Source organism: Dromaius novaehollandiae, chromosome 12 (genome assembly GCF_036370855.1).
Source record: "Dromaius novaehollandiae isolate bDroNov1 chromosome 12, bDroNov1.hap1, whole genome shotgun sequence".
Classification (NCBI taxonomy): Eukaryota; Metazoa; Chordata; class Aves; order Casuariiformes; family Dromaiidae; genus Dromaius; species Dromaius novaehollandiae.
Genome location: NC_088109.1, coordinates 23,887,214 through 23,913,946, shown reverse-complemented (window position 1 = coordinate 23,913,946; position 26,733 = coordinate 23,887,214). Strand labels below are relative to the sequence as shown.

The window sequence follows — 26,733 nt, the reverse complement described above, 5'->3', positions numbered from 1 at the left end:
AAGACATATATTGATTAAAACTGAAACTGCACATTCCAAAAAGAGGACAGTTTGATAGTCTAAATGGCTGATTTTTTTTTTCTCAATAAAGTGCCAGAAAGATTATTAGAACCTGAGGTCCCAGTTCTCTCTGAATCAGATTTTACATCCCCCATTGATGTACATGGGCTTCACAAATCTGAAACATAAATAGATCCGGTGGAAAGTTCATGAACGCTGGACAAACTCAGAAGGAATCTCCGACTTAAGCCAGTACTGAATACATCCGTAAATGTGATCTTCAGGATTTTTAGGATGTTCAGAAATGATGAATTTCCCATATAATAGTAGCTTACTGACTATTTTCCCCTGCTAATAGCCACAAAGATGCATAATTATTGCAGGCTCACACAACATGCCATTTCATTTTTAGAAAGGTTGTTAGTTTCAAGTGATAATTATGTTACTCTTTTTTCCCCTTATAATAATTTACAAATCCAAACCAGACACTCCACTACTTTGGAAAATACTTTGTAGCATGCAAACTTTTTTCTCCTGTCACAGCTCTTACAACATCACACCTTTCCAAGCCAAAGTCTAGTATATGATGGTGCAACAGATAAGAACTGAACTCAGCTGAAATGCAGAAGTCTCTCTAAAATAAGCTGCTTTGCAGATTCTTATCCCATTGTGATGCATTTAATGATCTCCCTTATGCAATTTCATTTAGGTTAATAAGTGCTTGCACGTCAGCACTGTACATGTAGCAGCAGAAAGTGGAACATTCAGTCTTCACTAGGAGTCTCTAAGAAGAGACTTTTTGGATTAATCTGTTTCTGGATCCTTTTTTTGTCCCTAATGATTGCTTATTTTGAATTACACATTAAAAATAATTAGGCTAAAACGTCATATTATCAAGGACAGCAGAGCTTCTTTGTCTCTTAAATTTTGAAAAGGTGTTTGCTATTGAATGGTTCCCCTTTCCAGATCTCTTAAGATGTAGGTTCAATTTGTAGGTCGAGACATCTTAAAGAAGCTTTCTCCCAAGAAGCTACTGGAGAGATACCTTCTACTATACATCCAAATACTGAGGGAAACAACTGACACAGCAGCCAGTGAGGTGGACTTCTTAGCACCTCAAAACTAGAAATCCTTTATTTAAAAAAAAAAAAAAAAAAAAAAAAAAAAAGAGAGAAAGAGAGACAGGGGGCTTGTCTCATTCTCTGGAGCAAGTGAGATGAAGTCAGCATGCAGAGAAATTTTCCAGTGTTCACGACCACAGGAAATGCGAAAGTTAGGAACAGACCAGTTAGGAGCAGAGCATGGTGCTGCCTGGAGCATGTTGGAAATATACTTCCTTATTATGGAAAGGAAAGGCCTAAGAGAGCTCCCAAGCAAAGCATACTTCTTTTTTCATTTTACAGAGGGGTCAGTGAACAAGAGACTGACAGGGGAAGCCCAAGGCACGGTGGCCCAGTTCAAAAGTGCATTGCTTCTGCAGCTTGGTTAGCAGATAGATAGGAATCTGAATGTGTAATGGACAGAACAATTTAACTAAAAATCTCTATTAGATTTTTTGCTTACAAAATAAGAAATTATCAGCTCTACGATTTGTAGGTCACAGAACTAGCAAGGCCATGTAACCCATAGGTTAAACATGCATGATTATATATGGCTTGTTAGGAGTATGAGTGAACTAATTGGTGGAAAAATCATGCTGTACCAAACTGACCTTATTATTGTTCAGATTAAAAAAAGGGCCCTGCAGAGCAGCGACAGCCACAGCTTCAAGAGCGTTTTCAACTATAATGTGATATTTTACCAACATGCAGAGATACTTCACACTGCAGTCACCCCTAGCAGCATCCTATATCAGATGACAGAAAGGAACTTGCCACCCATCATGGGAAGACCACAGAGTAATCCTCTGAGAGATGCTGTACTGGCAGAATCATTAAAATGCATGACATATACTCTTGCTGCTATCAGATCAGCAGTGCATGGGAATACAATGTCTATAATAGGGAACATACTGTCTCCAACCTTCTTACTCATTTGGGATACCTTTACTACATCAGAGTTGGACTGACTTATTTCATAAAGGGGAAGGGGCCATATGTACAAGTCTCCAGTTGGCAAGCTTCACTAGAAAATGAAACACAAGAGGCATATAGGTATTTTTTTACAGTAAGTCCAGCTGAGAATGAGGTTATGATTTTCAGTTTGGAAATTATTAGTGTATGCATGGGTAAGAATCTAAAGGTTCCGTCAGAAAAGGCAGAGAGCAACAGAACACATTTTACTTATTTTTCAGCTGTATTATATTTTCTCTGTGAGAGGTGAAAAACTGGCAATTACTCTTGAAGATGCGCAGATAGGAAGATAGAACATAAATCAAAATAAAAAGGGTATGAATGTATTCTCCAGTCTTTCAATGGCTATTTATTCAACCAAGGAGCTCAAGAAAGGCTGTTACAGTGAGCCACACCATACATTATGAGAAGTTTCCCCAATCTGCTTGACATTACTTGGCAATCAGAGGAAAGGGAGATGAAGAAAACCAAGTATATTGTAAACAGCATACAATCCAAATAAAGCCATTTGGAAAGAAAAGGTCAGTACTGGTCGGACTGACAAAGTTAGTATTTCTATATGGTGGAATTTGTTCATAGTGAATACACAGATGAATTTTAGGAACATCCATAGCAGTTCTGTTCTTGCACTCTAAGAGGATTTTTAGAGAAGGGAGAAAGACATTTACATGGCCAGTAAATAATTCTAATTTTAAAGATCGTATTCTTGCTTTAAAAAAGCATTAATGTATTTGAAGGTCAGAATTCACATGAACTTGCTGGAATTCATATTCATCAGGAAGAAACAAAGTAAGTCCTGGGAAGCCCATTAAAAAAATATAGTGTGCATTTTCCTCAGGAATTACTCTGAAATTGGGTGTCATGTATCTGACTTAATGCTCTAATGGTATGACTTGAACACTAGAGGAGGATTTACAGGAAATATCTGTTCCTTATCTGATTATAGAAGGAAACCAAAGTCTCACCGTCTGACACTCCAAGGTGGCTTGCTGTCAGCCTAAGCCTCCAAAATTAACTATTTATCATTGGATCAAAACTGCTTAGAGGGCCCGTTGTCAATCAGCCACATTGTTCAAGCTCAAAGACTATCAGACCCCAAAGGAATAGACAAAAGGCATAAAGCCAGGCAGGAAAAAACAGAGGCACAGAAAAATGAGGTGACCTGCCCGCCACTCCAGAGCAGGTCGCTGGCAAAGTAAGAAACACAACCCCAGCCCCTCAGACCAGTCCTTTAGACTCCACTGCTTTCCAAGTTAGAGACTGATAATTGTGACAAACCAAGCTTGGTAGGCAGTTGCTATTGGAGCAAAACACCTTTAAGAACAATTTCTGTATAAGAAATGATTCAGGAGATTGCCAGCTATCAAGAAATCATTCAAAAAATCTTTTGGAAAGTCTGTCGTAATGGAAAATGCAGAAGCTCATCATGAGAGCTTTGCTTTTCTAAAAGAGCAGTACGGAGTTTTCTGTCAAGGTTAGAGCTTTACAGATGTGATTTTATCTTAAAAGCAGGTCCTTGAAAACAACCGGGAACACGCCAAGCAGGCACACACGCACTTCAAGGATCTTGAAAAGATATCGAGGTGTAGAACAGGAGACTAATTACAAAAGCTGATTTAGAAGTATGGGATGCAGGACTCACTAGGGCAGTCCAGCAAATCCCCTTATTATGAGAGCAAATGCTTTGTACAGGTTGTGCTATGTCTAGCTGACGTGTCCGTATGTCTCTCTAGTCTTTATGTCTCTCTCTAGACCTACTGGAGATCCCATGTGGTACTGCTGATAATAATCGAGGAGTTTATATCCCAGTTGCTATACTTGACTGAATTAAATTCATTTGAATGAAAACAACAACACCAACAAACTATATGGCCTTAACTTCTAAACCATACCAATAGTAATTAAAAAGAAATACGTCAGAAGACCAAGGGGATTGTCCTGCACGGAAATCACAAGATACTGGCACTTTTGCATTACAAACTTCAGCAGGACACCAAGGGTAGTAGTAGAACGGAAAAGGAAGAAAGGCTAAAGTTTCTGACTGAAATACAGTCTGTCACAAAGCTAGCTACTACAGCAAGGCGAGGTAAACCAAATACGTAACAAATTGAGGAGCAAGGAAACAATGAGCTCTGCTCCTGGAATTAAACACTGCATATGATTAAAAGACAAAGGGCTGATGTTTGTCAAAATAGCAGGTGCAGTGGCTTAGGTGATACCTAATTCCCAAGTAGGAGATACAAGAAGTACAAAAGTGTTACTGGTGGAGCCTGTGAAAGGGCAGGTACATCAGTAATGGTAGTATTAGGAGGTAATTAGAAAAGGCCCACGCTGGGAACTAGGCTCTTTTTGCTAGAGGACTTTGCCTCCTCCTCTGAACGGTCCTCCGAGTCTCTTTATCCTCCCTGAATAAGCTGTGCAAGTCCAAGGTCCCTCAGCTGAACACTGGTTATACTGCTTTGGCACTTCCATACCATCTTTTATACCATCATGCGTTTATACTTTTATACTATTTTACGTTACTACTTTATACTGTCACGGTACCAATTCATTTGTCAGTGGCAAGAAGTCCAAACCAATCCAGAAAATGTTTGGAAGAGCTACTTTTTACTTTAATAAGAACCAATGTATTGAAGGTTGCTCCTGAAAAGACCTGTGTCCTCTAACACCGCCCAGTCCCCCCCAGCCGGAGTAGGCAGCCCACACGGCTGCGTGCCACCGCAGGTGCATCTCACACCAGTGTCCATAGAGCCAGCAGTGAGCCGTAGCACCTGCAGGCACAGTTTTGGTAACAAGAAAACAGGAAAGAGTCAGGGATGTAAACAATAAATGTTGTTTGTAAATTTGTATAATAAGTTTTCAAGTATGCGTAACTTTTCTGACGGGATATTTCCAATGCAAATGTATGGTAGACTGAGGACAGAAGCCGATTTTACAGTGACCGTATAACTAAGATAAGATTATTTATGCATGAATGCAATATTACCATGCCAAAAAAATTAACAGTGAATTAATTCCCTTGCCTTCTGATTTAAAGGACCAGGTCACAGCCTTGTCAGATGCTCCTGATTGCTGATGCCCATGGACCAAGCTCCCACAGCCTAAACAAAGACTTCTAGGACAGCTGTGAATTCTGAAATTTTTCTAATCCTTAAGTATATTGAAGACCTTATGAAATCAGGTACTCAAACCTCATCTCTACTCTCATCAGTGCTAGGCTCCAGGATGCCCTGTTACACATACCATGACCACTAAATAATCTGTTGTCACCATATGCATGGTACTTGCACACAGAGGGAAGCAAAGATCACAATGCATCAGCATTTGGTAGTTTGTTTATCCTTTTAAAGAGGTTCTGTGCTGACACCCAGAAAAGTTTTTTTTTAAGACTCTTAATTGCCGGGGGAGAGTTGGCTTTATTCAGGGAGTACGAGGCGCTCCATCTCGAACAGAGACGCCCCAAACCATATGCAGCATGAAGGAAATTCAACCTGACACTATTTCAAGACAGCAAAGACAAACTGATTTAGCAACTCTGACAGGCATTTATAAGAAAAATAAAATGTGAATCTAATTTCAACCTACTGTACTGAAATAATATGCAACATGTTTTGATGACATAAAATGAATATTTCATATATGAACAGCATCTTGTTTGGTAGAGAGATGCTTCCAGACAACATTGAGAGGTGGTCCTGAGAGACGAAGAATGCTTAATTGCTATTTTTCTGTGAGCAGCCTAACAGCGCAGTAACTTTTAGATGCTTATTGACTTCTTAACTGTTTTGCCAGATGTCAATATGTAAAAGTTTAGAAGTAAAAATCATGACTGAACCTTTCTTTCTAATTAATGGTTGTATTGATCAGTTAGGGTTTCCTCCTGACTCATGTCACAAAAACCACTAGATTCAGAAGGTCTCTGCCAAAGATGTATTTATACTTACATCTTGCTAATAAAAAACAAAGACTGAAATCTCCAGCATGCTAACAACATCACTTTTAAAAAGCGCATTGATAATGAACAGCCCAGTGAACTAGGGCAAAGCTGGGTATTTAATGTCTCAGGAGCTTTTTGTTTTGTTTTGATTTACATTGAGTTTCAAGGTTCAGCAATTTAACAGTCAGCATGGCCACATTTTCATTTCCTTCATTTCAAATATAGGAAAAAAAAAATCGCAGGGTTACATCTCAAAGAAATCAATCCCAAATTAAACCTGGCAGTTAACCAAGATACGTGGAAAATATAGTCCAGTTTTGCTGAAGCAATAGCTGGAAAGTTTTGTTGAATCGTGTTACAAAATCTTTGCACAGCCCTTGAAGTTGCACAGTATCTCCTGGACCAAAAATATAAGCAAGGAAAAAAATGAACATAATTTAAATGACACTGAATATTCAATAATGGTAATGACCTAAATATGAGAAGCGCTCTTTGATGTGTATTTCTGTGGAAATTGCATTTGTCCTTGACCTTTGCTTACTCATTATTTTGTCTACACATAATTAACACATTCATAATATCATATAAATGCCACTTATTGATACTGTCCCAAGGGCAACTAGTTATCTAGGAAGAACATGGACACATTAACATTTACTGACTCATTTAGCTTCTCTTCTGCATTAAACTGAAGAAATCTGTCAACCCACATAGAAATGTATATTAAATAGACAATATTTAACAAGGTAAAGCTTTAAATTTTGTCAGATAATAGCGACATTAATTTAAAGGGACAGCCCCAACGAGAATGTCAGTTACTACTGCACTGGTTGGATACTGAGCTGCCATGTGATGTTTGCTGTTTGAGCATACAGAAGTTCAGCTGATAATACATTTACATTGTATTTATAGCTTATAAATAGATTTAATTTCTGTATTTTTTTGTCTCATCCTGAGAAGACCTAGCAAAAATACAAGTGAGGTTGCCAACTATATTGGATCAAAGCTTCAAATTTATCTTCAGTAAACTGAATCTACAAAAAAAGAGTAACGTATTGCCTCCAGACACTGGAAGTCCAACCATGTTTGACATTGTTCAAAAGTTCACATATTTATTCAAGTTATGCAGGATCTTCTTACCTATAAATGTCAATATTCTGTGAGACGTGGAATACCTCCCTGTAGTAAAGCCAAAACCAAGAACTTGGCAAAGGGGGTTAAGAAGAACGAATAATAACCTTTCATCCTCCTCTCTTCTCCACAAAACATTCTCCATTATTTATTAACACAACTAAATATTCAGGGCCACTGAAGATTATTTTGAGCATTTTGTTCACTGTACTTGAGTTTTATCTGGAAATTATTTCATAAGACTTTTGTAACAAATATGTGGTAAAACACATGTCAACACTTTGGCAAGAGCTCCAAATTTTTAGTAAGCTTGAATTAAATTTAAAATGGAAATTGGACTAATTAATTACTTGAGATGGAACAAGAGCATCATTTCAGCAAATGACTAAAATGAGACAAAGCAAAAAGCAAAAACTGGCCTGATTCCAGCAGGACTAAGTAGACACCGCACTACCACCATGACACCAATCTTACTGCGTTAGCTTCTAGAGAACAAAAAGCAGGCAGCAAAGAGATCTCCCTATCCCACTCCCAGGAGGCCAAAGGAGCCCGTTTTGCTGATGAGCGGGGGTATCTTTTAGGCCTCAATAACGACATCATCCTCTGAACAGTCTGAGCACACAGAGTCCATCTCCTGATGTCAGAATTGAACCTTTTCTTCTCCATGTAGCTTTTTTCAATGCATATTTCACTACACATTCCCTTCCTTGTTTTTACTATGTTTTTTCTAATTCAGCATTCTCATTCTTCCCATCCAGGAGCTGTTCCTGAACCAAAGATGATGCTTCAGTTATCAAAATCTATCTGCATTCAATATGTGTAGGTTAGGCTACAGTATGGCTCTTAATAATTTGTATTGAAAGTACCAGTGCCCTTACTGCTTCTGTGCCAGGCTCTTTCTTTTTAAAAAAAAAAAAACAAAAAAACCCATGGAATAAAAGAGTTAGAAAGTGCTTGGTAAGTATACAGGGATTATATTGCATGAGGCTCCAACAGGGAAAAAAATGAATACAGCAGGTAACTGCTACGAGCTTTTCATTTTGTTCTATAAAATGCAAGAAGGACTAGAAATAAAATGTACTCTACGTAACTAAGAAGCAGGTGATGTAATGAATCAATAAACAAAGTTAACAAACAAGCAAAACAGTATTCTAGTAGAGACCTTTCCGACAGATCCCACCGTCAGAATATCCTCAGTATGTCAATGTTAAAAAAAAAAAAAAAAAAAAACATAAGCAGCCTGGGGCAAATCATGGATTTTTTCTTGCTAATGTTAATTTAAAATATGTAAATGTGTTCACAAGCTAGGTGTGGATAATGACCGGTAAACTTACAGAACAGTGGCCATTAAAGACAATAGTAGCAAATACACAAAACAAAACAGTTTACAAATTTGATTTTTTAAAGTTCACCGTGGAAGCCTCTATCTAAGCATGATCAAGTTCAGATGAAGAAACATTACAGGAAAAGTTTTACCCTCCCTTCTGTTTCTGTAACAAAGGGCAGAACTTATCAAAATAGTTTAAAATAGGAGTATGCATACAAAAAAAGGCACAAATTCCTCACAAGTTAGAAATTACCCATTTCAAACTCTGCAATTTGTAACAGGTTCCATTTTGGGGGAGAGTGGTGAAAGAAAGGCTAATCTGAAGAGGATCTGAAATAAAACAAAAATGGACCAGCTTCCTGGTTTGCCCAGATCTCTCTAAGATATTCTTCTCTTCTGGCAGGAGCTGCACAGAAACTACATCTGGCAGTGTCCGGTGCCTCTGACAAGTTAGTGACAGCTGATGGATGGATCAAATCCAGTATCAGGAACACAAAATGATAAGGTTCAAAAAAGAGGGGAATGAGTGACAGTGGCTAAGGAGACTAAAGGGCAGAGGAATCTCAGCAGCAGACGGCTGTATCTCCTTTTTCTTCATTAAGAGGATCATGACTGGATTGACAACAATAGGAATGCATTTTCAGCAGCACATATTGGTCTTAAAAAAAACTTCTACAGTGGTTTTCTAACTTGTTAGCTGTGTTATTAACACGTGGAACACAGCTGAGACTTTATGAAACTTACTGTAACCAACGATAACAAGCATTTGAGTCAACATACTATCATATTTGTTTAAAACCCTGGGCTGGAAATGCTCTCCTAGATCAGAAACCCAACCTCTCATACCAAAGGCACACTATCACTTTACTCCCTCCTTAAACCTATCAAGGTTAGCTCAAAGGCAGCATGCTCAGATTCAGAAAAGGACAAGAGAGTGTTTAGACATACAGTACGACTCAAAGAGTAGAAGGATAAAAAGAGAGAAAAAAAAAAGTATTTGGGGTCAAAGCGTATTTCCTGCTATGAACCACTTTGTCCAGTGTCAGATTTAGAATTTTAATCATTCAGTCTGTTTTATCGGTAGTAAAAATAAACAGACAGACAATGGCTTGTGAATTAATTCTCAAGAGTCATATTTCATTGATGTTTTCCATTGGAAAAAGAAGTTCTCAAAGGAAAGTTTCAAAAAAGCAACACTTTATGGACTACTACTCATCTTTTTTTTATTAATGCATCAACTTCCTCTCCCTGAAGCCCAGCATAATTCTGCTGTTTCTTCCCTGCTTCTATTTTTAGCTAATATATTTAATCATTTGCACAGCGAGTGGAATATGAGGAGCCATCCAAAATGGACTCACATTTCCTGTTTGTTTTTAACATACTAATTCTTCCGCATCCTGCTTACGCAAATGACATCCTTCCGACAAACTAGTCTACAAGCCCACGGTACCATTTAGCAATCAAAACATGGATGATCATTTATCCGCTTCTCCTTCTCCTATTTACGTTTTTAGCCTTCATTTTCCTTTTCTTCTCTGCCTGCACAACCTTTGGGTCAGTAACTTTTAACACTTCTGCTGTTGTATTGTCTCACAGCCTGGCAGGGCAAGGGGAAACACCTCCATCCTAGTGGTATTATGAGTTTATAAGCATTTACAAAAATTATACAGAAATATACTTTTCAAAACCAAAATACCCTTAGGATGGTTGGTCAGTTCAGTTCACAAAGGTCTTTCGGCAACTTCCTCCCCTCCTTTTCAGATTATATGTGTTTAATTTAAAGGGGTTCTTTTTTTCCCTACAAAAGAATCCAAATAACCTGAAAAAAAAGCAAAAAGAAAACAAAAGCAAAAAAGAGTTTGGGTATAGAAAGGGAAGGAAGGAGGGTGAAGCTGATGTTATTTTCCCTGGTCCCACGTTAATCCTGTGGGAAATCAGTGCAACTGAGAGTTTTTTTCTCCCCAGCCAAACACCTAAGTCAGCTCACGTCCATTTGAAACTCAGTTTACTTTGGGTAGGCTAAAGAAATAAAGTATTCTATCAATTATTTAAATTGTTTGGCCCTGATCCTGTAAGCGCTTACGTACACACTCAATTTCACTGCAGTCTTAGAGCCAAAGCCTTCGTCAGTTAGGTGAGGAGAAAAGGAAATTCCCGAAGCAGCCTTTTCAGCTGGAAGGGAAGTGTCCCTTCGGTACTGGCAGAGGACACCAGCTGACGGTGCCACAGTCGCACGTGCAGGGGGAAGGGACCTCACTGCAGGTTCGCCAGCCCAGCCTGGGCTCAAGGCAGTGTCAACGCTGAATTCACACCAGCTTGCTTAAGGCTTGTCCCGTTAGGTCGTGGAAAACCTCCAGTGATGGAGACTGCAAAACTCTTGGGCAACTGGTTCCACTGCTTAATTATGCTCATAGTGACTTTTTTTTTCCCTTATATCCCACGGGAAGGTCCCCTTGATCTACTGGCTACAAGCACTGCTGACCCATGTTTGGCCTCCTGTCCGCCAGGACCCTCCAGTCCTTCTCCGCAGAGCTGCTACAATACAGATATAGAAACGCAGAAAATATAGATATATAATAAATATACCTATATGAGTAAAATATTGATGATAATCATGATCTCCGTCCTTACTAGAAGTGGACTGCAATGGAGAAACATTCTTCTATTCCATAGAATTTAATCAGTTACTAAAATTAGATATTGTCAGAATAATTATAAAGGCTTCTCTGCAACTGGATTTAGATATTTTACAATATTTTAAATTTTATGCAATACCGATGGTCATTACATTAGTATAGATATTATCAGGGCTTTCTTGAGCTTGCTTATGCCTATCCATTATGTTTTAGACAGCTGCATCATATTTGATTACATTTTCGAAAACACATTTTTAATCCCAATTATTTGTAGTTTTAAAGTAAGTTTTAAGAGAGATTACTCATCCTGACCATTTCAAAACCCAGGAATCTATGTCCCTAGGGCAGGACTGGTCCAAAACAGCAACACAGGTGCAAAAATAACTGTGCCCGTTTTAAGCACGAGATAGAGCTATTATGCAATTCATGGGGGATAAGGAAAGGAGTCAGCATTAAAATTTCTTCATTATCTTTTTTTTTTTTTTTAATATTTTGAGTAGCTCACTAGCCCAAAATTCAAAGAATTGGGTAGAGCTTACTAAAAACTTAAGTGCCTAAGTATCTGCGTCTCTGACCACCCGTCCATGTGTGTCTCAGTTCTTCATCTCCAAGAGCATATTGCTAGCTCACATATTGCTAGCTCACAGGACTTCCGCAAGGATAATTAAAGACCTGAAATTTTAAGACCGTTCGGAGACTTAAATAATAAGTGAAAAGGGTCAAATAAATTGACCAGGTTATATATGAACCACTTCTTTCACAATGCAGAACTTCAAGAAGTATTTTCTCCCAGAGGTGTTCAGCTTAGCTATGGCCTAGCCTAAGTTTTGGGTGTCTCATTCAAAAGTCACTCTGACAGATAGTTCCTGTGATTTCAGGCTGGGGCAATTTGTGAAGGATTTTATAAATCCTCAAAGCTTTTTGTTGTTGTTGTTGTTGTTGTTGAGCAGACTCCTACAGCCTTAACTGCTTTGCAAGATTTGTGCCCCTGTAATGTATGGAACTGACATTTTAGGTCTGCCAGAGATGTAGCTAGATGATCCAGAACTGCAAGTACCATTTTAAAATGTGACCCTGAAGTTTATTTTTGACAGATGGATTTTCCAGGTATAGAACTGTGTTATCTCTGTAATATCTGAACTCAATTTAAGTTTGATCTATAAGATTATTTTCATTGCAACCCCTTTGGACACTTGCAACAACATTTCCCTTCTCCCTACACGAATCTAATTTGGTCTTGCACTGCAACTCTGCTTAGAGAGCTGTTTAGTGGCAATGTTTCAGAAATATGAGTCAAATTTTGTTGAGTGAAATAAAATTAGCTGTCCAGGAAAGGATAATCTACTTTTCTAGGGGCAGTGATTCCATATTTTAGGTAATGGTTCTAAAATACAATAATAATCATAATAATAAAATGGCTCTGAGATACAGCGCGTGCTGATAGCAAACAGGCTATCAGAGCTAGCCTTGCTGTCTCTGAATACGCTGAAAATGGTTGGGGGCATTAGCTGGTCCACAGAACCAGCCATAAAGCTAAAAACACTTGCACCAAACATCTTCGAACCTCCTGACATAAGAGAGAGAGGGGAAGATGGCAGCATGAGAGCCGAGGGTTTGGCCCTTAGTTTGGTTTTGATTCAGAAAACACTCAGGTGCCTGGTTAAATGCTTTTAAAAGAGGATTTGAAGGATCTTCTTGTCTTTTTTCAAGGTGCACAGTGTATTTCAGTTACACTTTTCACAGCTGGAAACAAAAGCAAGAGACATTAGGCCCACCTAGACCGAAGGTCTGCCTAGGCAGTACGAGGGCAGCAGGGGCAGGTAGTCCAGGCGGGATTCGAGGCTAAGGGAACGTGGCCTCCTCCAGCCATTCAGAGCTGGCTGGAGCTTCGCTAGGCAGCACCGCACATCTCAGGTGCTTAGGGGCTTGCTGCTGCCAATCCAGCAAAATGCACAACCTCTCCAAGACTATTCACATGTTCACACTTAAGGAACTGATCAAATGCTGTGGGGGAACATAGGCACTTTGCAGAATCACAGACTACACGTGAAGCACGCGCTGTCTTCCCTAGCAGAGGCAGCCTCCTCCCTCCGCAGAACCACATCAGCAAGGAAGAACCTCCCTGGAGAACAGCAGAAGACCTGAACTAGCTACTAACCACTAACCAACCACTGAACTAACCACTGCCAGTCCCTCACCACCTGAAGCAAGAGAAAGTCTCATTAGCAGCAGAGCTCCACAACAGTTTTTTTACAAGTGTTCCTTGAATTGCGGTGACAAAGGAGAAGCATCCGTAATCCAGTCTTCCACGGGACAGTTTACTTCAGCCTCCACCCCCATCGTGAATTGCATGAGCTATGTTGCATGAGTGGAACTATCAAAGCAATAAGTGACCGAAGAGCCAGGGCAGAGAAAAGAATCAGGAGCAGGAAATCTTTCCTGACTCAGTGGACATTTGCGTATTTTCTTGCAAATGTTTTCTTGCCTTCTTTTGATGTTTTCTTGTGATGCATGCTCTTCATCCTTTTTCCATCTCCTCACTACCCTGCAACACTCATGCCTTTCCTTCGCCTAAAGCAGAGAAAAGTCAGTGCCTGCAGCTGTCTCAGTTTCTTTAAGTAGCTTCCCAACTCCTTTGCTCCTATTCTTTGCAGACAGCTTAGAAGGAAACAGAGGACCTCAGAGACTTGTCTGTTCAGGCAAATGTTTACAGAGAAGCAAATCTAAAGTAATTAAATAAACAGCAATACAAATACTGCACTTCTGTCCATTTATGCGAGCTATTACGCAGTGGGCTTCTCTGTATTATGTTTGCAGAGGAGCTGTGATGTATCACTTAATCTACTGTAAGGGCTCTATTTATCCAAGCCCAGATTGGTCAAAGGTGTGCTATTCAGCTGCACCTTAATCTCTCGCTTACATTGCATTGAACAAACCAGAAATACGTATTCCTGAGCCATTATCAGCATGTTTTGCCACATGCTGTCAAGTTTCTAACTTCGGTGGTCCAGAATATTAAAGGAGAAAAACAGACGAGGCATTACAATCACGTGGTACAGTCAGACTGTATACTTACACTGTAAAAATACAGACTGACCTTGCAACCTGCTCTTCAAAGGAAAGAATGAAGCTTGAAACCAAACCATAAAACAAAACCCCACCCTAAACCCCAAATAACAGTGGAAAAGAGAGAGACCCAACTAAGTTAATCTGTGATGCTAGCACAGCTCTGCACAGTGACGTGGCGACAACACACTGAGTGCATGTTCTGACACGACCATTTCAGTGTCTTCAACCAGAGCTTCAAACGTGCATCTTTCAGAGCACGCTGCGCTCTCCAAGAGACCACACTGCTTCTGATGTTCTGTATTCTGGAGATCTGCAACTCCTGCTCATGTGTAAACCCGCTGGCAGTGCAGGTGATGTGGTTTCTAGTGTTTTTTTCCCCCCCAGGAAGCAAATGTGGGTGTATTTCCTAACTTTTCTATGTGCTGCAAAGGTGCTCTGAACTACTGACTGATCTTCAAAATGATGCAGGGTCTTCCTGAACTTCAGGAGCGCAAGTTTAGAGCTACCAAAACCAGTTGATGTGGCCAACATGAGTAATGGCAGTATTTGGGAGTTGCCCAATTCTGCACATTTTCTTAAGTCCCCTTTTGCAACTCAGCTGCAGTTTTGAGATGCTCTCCGCTCCCATCCGTCCCCCTCCATTGGTTTGTTTTCTTCAGGCATAGCTGCATGTTTAACTTCCAAGCCCTTGAGGGTGATTGAGCCCATTACCAAACGCGCAGACAGGCCGTCAGCTCTCTGCAATGAAGTGCTAAGTAACTTCGGTTCACAGTGAAGTTTCAAGAGGTGCTGATCAGCATGTCCTGCCTACAAACACCATCATCAGCTAAACCTATACTGATATTTAGAGCCAGTTTTGCGTGCCAGCCCTCCCTAGGGCAGAGCTATGCCCTGCCTTACAGCATGCCCAGTCATCTGGCAACTAAAAGCTAATATGAATCTTTTCAGGAGTTGTGTTAATCTCTTGTGAAGGGTGGCAAAATCAGAGAAGAGGTGTAAGAGCAAAATCGGGGCAGGAAGATGCGGGGCTGTTAATTAGGCAGACTTGCTAGCCTTGAAGCACGCACGGCCAGGTAAGCTCGACACACTCGGAAACAACAGGACTGTTGCTGAGGATCACCAGGAGAGATTTATGGTTTAAAACAGCTTGATGGGACTTACAGCAATTAAGGACAAACCTAACTATTAGCCTAGACCGTACTTTGAGAACCGTTTATCTGAAGATGGTTGAGTATCTCCGTGCAATGCACGTGCCCTTCCAATGGCAAAAATTAACAGTTATGTTGTGCTGATTGTGACAGTTATGGGACATACTGAACTCATGATCTTAAGTTCTCCATTACACAGTGTCATATGATAGAACTTAAATAGATGAAACTTTACGAATTTGAATCCTTCTTTTCCTATGGATACTGATTAAAAAGTAGTTTATATTAAAACAATTGCATTGTGCTCCTTTAACTGCTAAAAAACTTTTTTTTTTTTTTTGCTTTTGAAGTCATTTATAGTGAAGCACTTTTAAAAGCAAAAAATACCAGTCACAGCCAGTCAGCAAGAGGGCTGCACTTTCAACACCCATTTCAGGGATGAAGGAAATGCAAACTTGTAACCCATACACTTGTTGCAGAATGCCTTCTGCCACCCAGACCACAAGCTTTCCAGCCTCCATCTAGCTGAACAAGCGAAGCTGCGAATCCATTAATTTGTTACGTGAGTTATGGTTCCCTGCAGCACCTTTTGTTCACTGTCAAGGTTCTGCAACAATGACGAATGCAGCTACATGCGGCCAAAAACTCTAGAATTTGATATACTAAATCATTCTAGATATTAAATGTCTCAGCAATAAGCCTAGCAAATGAATTCCTCTGGAGCCTACACTTCTTGCTACACATGAGGCAGGAGGGACTCATGATATAGTTTCCTATTGTTTTATGGAAAATTATGCAATTTGGTAGCATTGCCACTTACAGGAAAGAAACCAGATTCCTTAGAAAAATTCAGACAATTTCTAGTGGCTACTAGAAGAGGTTGCAAATCTGCATGAATAACTGAGGCAGCTGAAGACAGTGTGGGGCATTAAGAGCTGGATACTTATTCCTATTTTAACAGCAATAGCTGATACATGCATATAAAACTTCCGTTTACACTAGTAAATAAACAAAAAAGACTGCAGTAAAATAAACACAGAGGAGAACACGCTCAGGATGTTTAAACAGCAAGACACGGGCAGGTCTCAGATTTATCCTAATCAACCTAACCTTTCAACTTTTTTCTTGTTTTTAAATCTCCTTCCTTCACCCATCGCATGCTGAAGTCAACAGAACTGAATAATTTAACCTCAACTGATTTGTCAAGAATATGCAACTTTTCAAAGGAATCTCAAACCAAAACAGACTAAGGACTGAAGAGGGTGGAACAATTGCTACTTCATTTTTAATTTCTCCAAGTTACCATCAGATATATCACAGCGGTTAACACTGGAGAGATTCTGCAGGCTCCATAAACAATGGCAGCATTGCCCATTATCACCCAAGTACAAATTACTTTGACCTTTCCAGCTTTCTCATACTAGGCTTCCTTTTTTCCACTTGACTTGAGAAAATATTGAGTCAATCTATGTCCCGTGCTCTTCATTCGCAGATGTATTTGACTAGTGTTTTTTCCCTACGCCTGCAATTACGAGAAACTCATCAAACACTGAATGCGCCCAAGCAGCTCTTTCATCCAAAGCCGCACGTGTGAGCAGCAGGCCAGAGGAGAAACGCCCGGCCTCATGCACTGCCTCGCGCCATGGCTGCTTTCTCCCTCTGCCTCCCCAGGAAAGTGAACAAAATGCGTGATATATTCATTTAATACTCATCATAGAGTGCTGGCAAACACTATGAAAATCATAACCACAGAGCTGTGGTGGCTTGAAACAGAAATGTGGAGTAACGGGGTGAGTTGGCCGTGTCTGCCGTAGCCCTTCTTGGGGCGTCCGTAGCTGCAGGAGCACTTGGCAACACAAGCAGCGAGCTCAGCGCTCCAGCTCGCCCTGGGAGAAGGAAAATACCTCCTTACACCACCTTCCACTTCTCCCCGGTAGAGAATAAGCGGCGCTTTCTAACAGTGAGTCTGAGTACGCTGCATCCAACAGAAGAGCTCTGTTATTCCCTGTATCCCCTCGCGCTGAAGCCAAAGGAGCTGGGGAGCAGCGGAGAGAGGGTGGTGCTGAGCAGGCTGCAGAAAATCTTACCCATCAGCCAAACTGCAAGATGAGCTGCTGCATCAGGCTGCACAAGTAAAGATGCGTAACAACGCGTATGAAAACAGTGTGAAAAAATGAGTCAAACTGAGAGAAAGAATGGCTTTGTGGGTCATCGAGACACTGCTGGAAGAATTATCAGAATGTGAGAAAGGGGGAAAATGATGCCTTTTTGTGACGATTCCTCAGAACTAGAAACTCTGAAAAATTATACCGGGGAAACAGTACGACGGGGGTGCAGGCATCAGCTTCAAAAAGCACTTAAATTTCTGCAAATTGCCATGAGCTTTTTACAGGGGACACCGCAGGACCCAGCCTGCGGGAGCAGAACCGCAGCGTCGGCAGAGCTCAACGTCTGCGGGCGCTACGTCAACCGCGCGACGCTTCCTTGCTTTACATGACGTTACTTCTTCAAAACGGGGAGCGACAGAGGCAGCGACGCACTAAAACCCTTTTGTTACCTCCTCTGAGCCTCACATGCATCGTGCCGGACGTCCAAGTGATTCCCAGACAGCCCCGTGCCTATTTAACGTGCCCCCAAAGAGCGCCGCAGGCCCCAGGAGCCCGCCCCGCCGCAGAGGCCAGGCCAGGCAGCTGCCGGGCAGCCAAGGGCGGGCGGCTCTCGCCCCGCGGCGGTGCAGCTCGGCTACCCGCAACACGCGTGGAGTGCTGCCACCCTGTGGGACAGGCGACACCCCCGTGCGCCGATCCCGTCTCTGCACGCCCTGAGCTCCCGCACGCTCAGCGGGACACCAGCACTTGCCAAACCATGCTTTTTTTTTTTTTTTTTTCTTTGGAGAAAAGCCCGAATGAGCTGTTTGCAGATAAGTATAGCCCACCGGAATATGTACATACAAAATATGTGAAAAAATATTCTGGCGTAACAGAACATTTCTATATATATGGCTTGGGGGAAAAAAAGCAGGTTATTCAAATGTGGCCAGAATAAGAACAAATATTGTAATGCAAAATAATCTGCATGTTGAAATTACCCATCCGATGCATTTACACAATTCATATTTATTTGTATATATCAAGGCCGGGGCTGAAATCCTGTTTTGTTTGTTGCTCAGAACCACTCCTATTGGAAATTGCTTTTCTACTGTACTTCATACTTCACTTATTTCTACTTCTAGCTATACATGCACAAGAGAGGGCATTATACATCTCCCTAATTGAACAATACAGATCAATTAAATATGAAAAGTCATTCTTGGATGAAAACCCTCTTAGGCAAATGTTCTGCTCTTACGCTAAGTAATTCTTTTTAAAGCCAGGAGTCGAGTGCTGTTCAGAAGCTTTTTTCAAAAGACCAGGAGACAAAGACCAAGAAGATTCATTCATTCATTCATGACAAGAGGGTACAGAGCTCTTGCCTCCATTTCACAAGAGCAGGGTAGTTGTGATAAAGAAAAATTATTATTTGATGAAAGCTATTCAGCGTTCTATACGGGAGGTGAAGAACTCTTCCTCTGCTTAGTGCTGAATAAACCTTTCAAACACATTTCGTGGGTCACTCCATTAACACGAAGTTCAGCGTTATCAAATAATATCATGGAAAAAGAAAATCATGTGAAATGGATTCATGCCTCACTTGCAGGTAGGTCATGAGCTGCAGGTTCCTCATGCCTATACGATATGAAACATGGAGGTCCCACCTAAGGTCCCGGGGAAAAGATCCAGTGCATCAACTCAATAAATAAATACATAATTCACAATCTTGATGGTCTCAGAAACCACGGTTTTAACAGGTGGACTAAGATACTCTCTGACACAAGCTCAGCACTGTGGCGGTTAGCAGGGAAGTTTATTTTGCCATTGACTCACAGATACATGTTCTTCACTGACAGACAATACTGCTCTATAAAACACCATTGACTTAATATAGGTTTAAGTTAACAGAATCTGGTGCAAGTATGAACCTAATAATATTAATCCAAGGAACGGAAACATGCCTGACAGCAACCTCTGCGGTTTATGGGTTTTCTCAAACACAAAACATCAGCCTTAGCCCACACGTTGTGAGCAAGGGTAGGGCGTGACTGTCGAAAGGAGCAGGAGAAGACATGATGGCTCAGCAAAAGAAGGGCACGGAGGAAGGATGGACTAAACCCAAGGAAAGGGCTTGAGGCACAATTCCAGCTTTGTACAGGTTACTCATTAACAGAGCCCAGCCAGGGGGAAACGGCCCAAACTGTGGCTATGGGACAAACTGGGGAAAGATCTCTGCACAAGCTGCTTCAGCTAGAGCTAAGAAGAGAGAGAAACGGAAGATGAGAATCATGAATATATCACCACTGAGCAGGGGGAACAATATTCACTGCATATTCTAGGCAATTCTGCAGACTTTCACAGATGGCTAGTTGGGTTTTCACACTCCTGTTATCGGAAGCATAGAAATGGAAATACGTTTAATTGTTTGAGTATTGTGTTATTTGTAAGTCTTTCCAAATAATACCCTGTTATCTGCATAAGAAGAGTTTAATAAACCGTGCACTTAAAAATTTGATTAAAAAAGAAATACTTGTAGGTTATTGCTATTCTGTACTCGAAGATTAAATTACATTCACAATGCAGGTTCTTTTCCATTACAAACACAAAGTATGCTATTTGTTCCTTTTCTTGGTCTTCTAATTGACTGAAATGACCTGTTAAACCTTTTGTAAATTGGGCTTAAACATGGAATCTCTTCATTGGCTAAATATTTTATGTAAATAAAATATAAACACAGATTTTGTCTAAGGCCTACAAAGATCTTACACTGGTACAGTTCAGAGATGAGTAAATCAGTCCAGAGTTACAAGAAGCTCAGGACTAGCTTGTCTTCTAACAGCCATGAAGTTGCACTGACAGTTGGCAACAGCTCCACCAAGAATGTCTTTGGCCCAAGATCCCGCCTGTCTCCTGTGCTTGGCCCACGGTGGCATCAAGCCCCAGCAGGTCTGGCAACTTCCACTTTGCCGGGTACAGTCCCCAGCCCCTTATACAGCGTCTCCAGCACACTGGTCATCTCAGAAGTAGGTTAACTCAGGAAAGCTCAGGAGATGCAGGTGGTGACGAGATCAGAAGCTAAACAACTCCCTGGGAAGGTTCAGTATCAGTGCGGGTGAAGAGACCAAGCTTTGGACCGTGCGACCATGAGCAAGCACGGTGAAGGGGGTGGAGGGAGAAGAGGCACTGCTAAGGGAGTGCCGTGCCGTAGCCCTCCCAGGCTAACACCACCGGGAACAGCCGGGGCTCAGCACGGCTCCTCCACCCACACCTTGTTCTGCCGACAAGAAGGGAGGGGGCACGCGCACCATGGCTGACAGGGACCCTCTGCACCGCATCGCTCTGAAGCCTGGTTCAAAGCCTCTGGAAAAGCAAAAAGGAGAAAAGCCCGTGAAGTACCATCACGGCAAGATTTATCTGCCGTTCTCCCTGCCTGTCTGTTTCCACCAAGTTCCCACTGCATCACTCCAGGAGCCTTGACGGAGATCTGAATCTTGTCAACTGACTTTTCCCCCAAGAAAGCATGAAGTCATTCCTCAGGAATACTTACTTTTGAAAAGTCTCATGTGACAAAAAAAAAAATGTAAAATTAACATATGAGTGGATCCTAATAAAAAGTATGCCTTGCTTTCTTTTCAACTTTAGTATAATGCATCTTAGGAGAGCTTGGTACTGGAAATATAAAAACATTTATTCATTAATAAAGATGCCCAGCTGTATCTGAGACATCTCCAGCAAACTTTCAAGTAACACAGCTTCAGCTGCTGATCAGCTGGGAGCTTATGGAAGAATTAATAGAAGAAATAAATGTTGCAGAACCACATTTTGCATCCCTGAGCTGTTTAATACAATTTCTCAAAAAACCCTAGAAAAGGTGTTTCAAAAAATTTAATAATTGTGGATTATTCTTGAGTGCCCAAGACATGATCTTTTCTTAAGGTGGAATGATACAGTAAGTTTATCACTTACCTTAGGTCCACAAGCTGATATACCTACACTGCAGTTAGATTCCTGAACAAAAATCCCAATTTACATTGCAGAGCCAAAACCTGCTCATTATGCTTCAGCTTCCTACAAATGAATTATGCATTTGGATTACGACATCACTAGATTAGTTGTTTTTTAAATGCTTTGACCCTGCTGGTCCTGAAGGTCTGACTGTCAGTGATTTAACCCAGCAATTCAAAAACAATCTTTCTTTTTCTTGGTGTCATGCTGAACCAGATTTTTATCCTGGAGATTAAGATAAAAAGTGACTGCTTGTATCTAGGGAAAAGCAAAGAATGAAGTTATTTCCCAGAGTACAAAACATACAGCACGGGAAACACTGTTTGGTGTAGAAAATACCGTTGTCTTAGTTCGTAATGAATTGCGAACCTTGTTTGTACGAAGACTGTAAGCAGATTTGACACAAGAATCTTTTGTTTTAATCTTGCCATTTTTGGTGCAGGATTGCAGGGGACAGGGAAGAGCTGTGTGCTTGCATGAAACATTAGATCGGCGGGATGCCATCATCAGGAATTTGCTTTGCTAATAACAAAAAGAACGAATCGCTACTGCCACGACATTCGTATCTATGTTTGAGTAACCACTGCAGCAGATAGCAGCAAAGATGTGTGCAAGTTTAAACACTGGCAGCACGCCTAGATTAGAGCTTCAAAGTTGACATTTGTGGATTTTGTGTGATTCATGTTACTTTTTGGTGTTAGCGATTACCTTCCTGTCAGGGACTGCGCATCACTCAGGCAGCAATAAGCAGACTACAATTTCGGTATTTGAAGGAAAATTCCCAACTGTTGCACCAAACGCCGTCCAAAATTAGCCCCACGTTAAGTATGAGAACAGGTTTGAATAACAGATCACAAGCAAAAGCAGACCGAGGACGTGAGCAGCTTTTACAGGGACATCATCAGGTCAATTCAGGCCAGAGATGTAGGTTTGGGAGGAAAACCCAGACTTGCTGGGATCCAACAGCGCTGAAGACAGACTGTGATGATTTATGGACTTCCAAGCGCAGCAGAGTATTTCTAAGCGACAGAGTCCTTGCAGCAGCGCCGCAGCAGCGGGGCCGTGCCCTGCCGGGGCGCGGGGGGGCACACGCTGCCATCGCCACGCCAGCGCGGGGCTCCGAGGGAGGCGAGCCACCCGCCAGGTCTCCTTCCCTAACGCTTACCGCACGTAACGTTCAGAAAGACCAAGAGGGAAGAAAAGAAACGACACAGCAATGATCCAGCTATCTTGTGGTTATCACCCTCCCTCTAGCTTGTCTTTACGTCTGATTTTTTTTTTTTAATCAAGCAAACTACACAGATCTGTCAAAGCCAATCCCTAAAAATCAAGTGAAATGAATCACCTGGGAGCAGAATTGCTCCAAATTACCCTGAAGTTTCACATCTGTGGCAGGAATTGTAAAAGAGATCAACAACTACACAAGTTTCCTAGGTGCCACTGATAAAGGAACATGTACCTGTATTTTAAACCAGGGGAATTTTAATCCCACCAAACTGTAAGGGCTGAGCACCCCAGCTGCACGGCAACAAGCAGCACCGCTCGGCGGGCAGCAGACGGAGGCCGGGCAGCAGGGCGGCCCGCGGGCCACCACGGCGCTCCCGCCTCTGCCCCCGGTACAAGCGCTTCTCCGCTGGCGCCCAGAAACCAGCATCCAGGCAACAAGCAGGGAGGGACCGGCACTGGAAACATAAACGAGCCACCACGGCGATGGCGGGCCACGAGCCCCGCGACCTGCCGTCGTGCGCAGCGCTGGTGCCAAGCTGGGGAGCGCGGCGGGCCCTGTGCGCGGGCAGCGCCGGCCACGCGCCCCTCGCCACGACGCCCCTCGCCACGCGCCCCTCGCCACGACGCCCCTCGCCACGACGCCCCTCGCCCAGGGGCAACCGCGCTGGCTGCCCCAGCTCGGGGTTAAAGGAAACGCCACCGCACCGCGTCCCGCGTTCGCACGCCGAGGCACAAGTCAGGCTTCTGGGAGGCGAGGGGAGGCTGCTCCCCGCTGTCGCTCCCATTTAAACACCGGCGTTTCCCCGGTCAGGGCACGGCGAGCGCCCGGCTCCCGGCCGCGCTGGCAGCGGGCTCGCGAGCTCCCCGCGGGGGAAGCGCCGGCAGCGCCCCGACCCGCCCCGGCTTTGCGGGGCCCCGCGCTGCCCCCGCGACCCGCAGACACCCGCGCTGCGCCGGGCTCCGCGGCAGCGAGGAGGAGGAGGAGGAGGGGGAGGAGGAGGGGGAGGAAGGCGCCGCTCCGCGCGGAGGCCGGGCGGCGCGGGGGCAGCGGGCTACGGGCGGGGGCGGCTTCTCCGGGCGCCCTCGAAGCAGTTTCAGGGAGTTGCGGGCGGCCGGGGCGGGGGGACCCGCGGCTCCCCGGTTCCCGCGGCGCAGGGGACGCGCAGCGCGGCTCCCCCGCGTCAAGCCGCCGCGGCTCGCTGCGGGCCGGGGGCGGGGGGGGGGGGGTGCGGTACGAACCGCCGCTCCCCCCGCGACGCGCAGCGGGGCTTGCGCGGGGCAGCGCGGGCGGCAGCTCCGCCCGCCGCCGCGGCTGCAGCCGGCGAAAAGTTGTGCGCGCAGCGCCCGCGGGGGCCGGCGGCCCCTGCCCCGGCCGCGCCGCTCCGCTCCGCTCCCCGCCGCAACTGGTCCCCTGCTTTCTTCCTCCCGTCCCAATTTCCCCCTCTCCCCCTCCGCAGCGGGCGGCGCGGCGCGGCGCTTACCTGGGCGGGGCGGGGCGGGGGGCCCCGCGGAGCGCAGCGGCGCCGAGGTGCGCGGCTCCCCGCAGCAGCCCGCGGCCGCAGCATTGAGCGTCAGCGGCCGGGAGCCGGGCGGGCGCCGCGCAGATCCCACCCCCCAAACCTGCGCCGTGCGCGGGGGGCGGGCGCGGCCGCGGGCAGCCGCCGCCCTTAACCCTTGCGCTGCCCTGCGCGGCCCGGCCCCAGCGGCCGGCACCCCCGCCCCGCTCTCTGGTTGGTTTGTTGCGGTTATTCGCGGGGCGAAGGCGCGTCTCCCCCGCGGAGGAGCCCCCGCGCAGCAGCCGCGGGACCCGGCCCGGCCCCCTCTCGTCCCGCCTCTCCGCCGGCTTCAGCAGCCCCGGTCCCGCTGCCGGGAGACCGGAGGCTCCTGAGTTACAGCTCTGGGCTTCCCCCCCGCGCTCATCCCAGGTGCGCTGCGGCTGCTCTCCCGGGCAGCGCCCTTCCCCGCAGCCTCCGGCCCCCTCAGCCTCCCGCGGGGACCCGCACGGCCGCCCCGGCCAGCCCGGACCCCCGCGTCCAGGGAGGAGCCCGGCCGGGCGAGCGGAGCAGGGGGGGGGAGCCGGGGCCTCCCCGCCGCAGGGGCTCCCCGTCCGCGGCCGGGACGTTTCCCGGGAGGGTCCGCGCTGGCTCTACCGCAATGTAAAGAACGAGCCAAGAACTACTTCGAAATCCAGGGTCCCGGCTCAATAAGCAAAGTAACTGAAAGGCGCAAAGAAAAGGGAAAAAATGTATCTAAAACTGAAAGGAAGTCCTACCTCTCTGCCTGGGAATCTCTGAGCAGCAAGTGCTCTTAAATGACTGTGCAAAAAGTGCCTGCCGGTGCAAAGAGGGTATTCAGCCTTAACTGCGCGTCCCCTGGGCTTTGGGGGATTAAGTGAAACCCTTATTATGTTTAATTATCTCTAGTGTTGCTCTCTGTGCTTGCTGCCTTGCTTTATGGTTTAATAAACTGCACATCGATATAAACCGAATGACAATTAACATTAGTGCAGGTTGGGTTCGCCTTTATTGCCGTTCGCCGGTTCGCGCCTGCCATCGGCAGCGGCTCGGCACCTCCGGCCCCTCAGCGCGGCCCCCGGCTCGGAGCGGCGGCGGGAAGCGGCCCACGAGGCCCGCGGTGATCCCCGGCACGTGCACCGCTCAGCACGGCCGGGGCCGCTTTTCCTCGTTTCCAGGGAGGATTTAACGTTGGCTCCAAGGGTGAGAGCAGAGCCTGGCAGCGCCGAGGAGTGTGGTACTGAGCAGTGCATGCGTGAATCCCCCTATGTTATGAAGCGTTATATAAACGTTATTTATTATTTGCGTAATCGCATTCTGATTTATACAATAGTGGAGACCACTCGGTAATCCAAAATAAATATATTTCAAGTTTAGCTCCGAGTGTTTTCAATTTGGGAGTGCCGGTGTCTCCAAGGTCACCTCATAAATCCCGGCGTCGTGGCGCGGCACTGCCAATCTGTGCGGGCGGTAATAACTCTTAAGGGAAATCAGCGCTGAAAATGCTTCCGAGTTTTTCAGAAGGAACATGTGCAGAATGCATCATCGTAACCCACCTAGGCAAGCAACACCCTCACGAACAGCAGCGAGAAACACCGTCTGCCCTCAACGGGGTGGCGACCAAGAGCAAATGAGGAGCGAAAGGCAGAAACACGGAGCCGCTGCGCGGGGACAGATGGCTTTGCTCGAAACGCCTCGCAGTTGTGCCCCCTCCGCTGCACGTGTTATCCCTCACCGCCGGCCGAACCAGCAGCCGGCTCGCCTGCTTCGTTTTCTCCACAAATCCCCAAGTTAGGCCAAAGGTAGAAAAGAGTCACAAACAAAAGACTCCGGTTTAAAACTCGGACGTATTCTTTTTAGCAAATCGTCTAAAATACTTTCTAAACCCAGCAGGAGCAATTGCCTGGCAGGTTTGGAAGATCACTCGTACTAACAAAGCTAACGCTTTGAATACCGCCTCGCGAGCGACCTTCAGAACACGCTGCTGCACGACCGTGTCCGTGATTGACACCCGCGATATTAATGCCAGAGCGCCACAACGGTGTTTAGCACGGTAATATTAATTACATAAAACAAACTATTCTGAATTACCAGGAAGGTTGCGGCCCAGGCACACGAGCACAGCCGGGCAGGGGGCCGAGGGGGCACGGCCCCACGTGCTCGCGTGGCGGGGGCCGAGGCGGGGGCCAGCGCCCGCAGCCCGCGCGGAGGTGGTGCGAGCCGCACGCTCCCGCAGTGCTTCTGCAGCCCGCGGGCGTCCGGGAGACTTGGGTCGCAGCCATGCTTTACCGGCCCGAACTCCCCGGCTGGGCCTGGCCGGGGCTCCTTTGCTTAGCTCTGCTTTGCTTAGGCTGGTGTAAGCCTTGGGAAGGGTTCAGGCGCCGTTTCACTAATACAGTAAGACTTCGTTAAGCAACTCTGCCTTAAATGGCTGCTACAAAACATCTCTGAGGTTTACACCGTAGTTTTGTCTGACCTTTAATTAAAATACCAAGACCAGCTTTACAAGGTGATGGGTATTTGCTACGTCCTTCGGGGGGCTGTTTAAGCCTAGGAGTGCTTGTAGCCCAGTGCGGC

The 26,733-nt window shown here is 44.8% G+C and overlaps 1 protein-coding gene across 3 annotated transcripts in view; it reads right to left on the bottom strand.

The window, feature by feature from the left end:
- Positions 1 to 24,255, bottom strand: part of LOC112989685 (contactin-4) — a 355,336-nt gene extending 331,081 nt beyond the window's left edge. For all 3 annotated transcript variants that reach the window (XM_064519224.1, XM_064519223.1, XM_064519227.1), the window contains exon 1: positions 24,124 to 24,255. The gene's annotated coding sequence lies outside the window, so the exon portion shown is untranslated. The remainder of the gene's footprint in view (positions 1 to 24,123) is intronic.
- Between the last annotated feature and the right edge of the window lie 2,478 nt (positions 24,256 to 26,733).